The sequence below is a fragment of the Tupaia chinensis genome, unplaced genomic scaffold (assembly GCF_000334495.1).
Source record: "Tupaia chinensis unplaced genomic scaffold, TupChi_1.0 Scaffold148398_1, whole genome shotgun sequence".
Lineage (NCBI taxonomy): Eukaryota > Metazoa > Chordata > Mammalia > Scandentia > Tupaiidae > Tupaia > Tupaia belangeri.
In genome coordinates this window covers 288,186-289,480 of record NW_006208248.1, presented here as the reverse complement: position 1 = coordinate 289,480, position 1,295 = coordinate 288,186, and the positions used below count along the sequence as shown (strand labels likewise).

The following is a 1,295-nucleotide window of genomic DNA, read 5'->3' as shown; positions in this document are numbered from 1 at the left end:
TGGCCTGGAAGGACAGTCTGTGAAGAGAAGCAGAACTAGGAATTAGCAATAAAATAGATGGGCTACAGGGAATAAAAAAAAAAGAAAAAAAAAGCCACAGAAAATTTCTATCTACCAACAAAGGATGTGGAACCTGGGGCTGGGAAGACAGGAAGTGGGGTGGTGGTCAGAGATGACCCTCCCTCAGAGGCCCCTGCTGACCAGAGGCTTCTATTTGGACCTGGTGCCTGCAGCCTGCAAGGACAGTCTGTGAAGAGAAGCAGAACTAGGAATTAGCAATAAAATAGATGGGCTACAGGGAATAAAAAAAAAAGAAAAAAAAAGCCACAGAAAATTTCTATCTACCTACCAAGGAGGTGGAGTCTGTGACTGGGAAGTCTGGAAGTGGCGTGGGTGTCAGAGATGACTCTCCCTCAGAGTCCCTTGCTGACCAGAGGCTTTTAGTGGAACGTGGTGCCCGCGACCTGGAAGGACAGTGTGTTGAGGCGAGGCAGTGCTAGAAATTAGCAATAGAAAAATGGGGTCCATGAGAAATAAAGAAAAAAAATAGCCACAGAAAATTTCTAATTACCCATCAAGGAAGTGGATTCTGGGACTCGGAAAACTGGAAGTGAGGTGGGGGTCAGAGATGACACTACCTCAGAGTCCCTTGCTGACCACAGGATTCTAGTTGGACCTGGTGCCTGGAGCCTGGAAGGACAGTGTGTGAAGAGAGTGGTAGAGCTCGGAATTAGCAATAGAATGGATGGGCTCCAGGGGAAAAAAAAGAAAAAAAAAAGCCACAGAATATTTCTATGTACCTACCAAGAAGGTGGAGTCTGGCACAGGGAAGACTGGAAGTGGGGTGGTGGTTAGAGATGATGCTACCTCAGAGTACCTTCCTAACCAGAGGCTTCTAGTTAAACCTGGTGCATTCATCCTGGAAGGAGACAGTCTGTGAAGTGAGGCAGAGTTAGGAAATAGCAATAGAATAGATGGGCTCCAGGAGAAAAAAAAAAATAGCTACAGAAAATTTCTATCTACCTACCAAAGAGGTTGAGTCTGGGGCTGGGAAGACTGAAAGTGGGTGGGGGTCAGAAATGACCTCCCTCAGAGTCCCTTGCTTAACAGAGGCTTTGAGGTGGACCTGGTGCCTGCGACCTGGAAGGACAGTCCGTGAAGAGAGGCAGAGGTAAAAATTAGCAATAGAATGCATGGGATAAAGGGGAAAAAAAAAGAAAAAGTCACTGAAAATTTCTATGTACCTACCAAGAAGGTGGAGTCTGGGGCTGGAAAGATTGGAAGTGGGGTGGTGT

General features: G+C 46.5%; 1 long non-coding RNA gene across 1 annotated transcript; it reads right to left on the bottom strand.

Annotated features, from left to right (window-relative positions):
• Positions 1 to 330: 330 nt before the first annotated feature.
• LOC114006495 (uncharacterized) lies at positions 331 to 779 on the bottom strand. The gene is made up of 2 exons (XR_003548202.1): positions 572 to 779; positions 331 to 464 (listed from the first exon to the last, which is right to left on the bottom strand). It is a non-coding gene; the product is annotated as an uncharacterized LOC114006495 (long non-coding RNA).
• Positions 780 to 1,295: the final 516 nt, after the last annotated feature.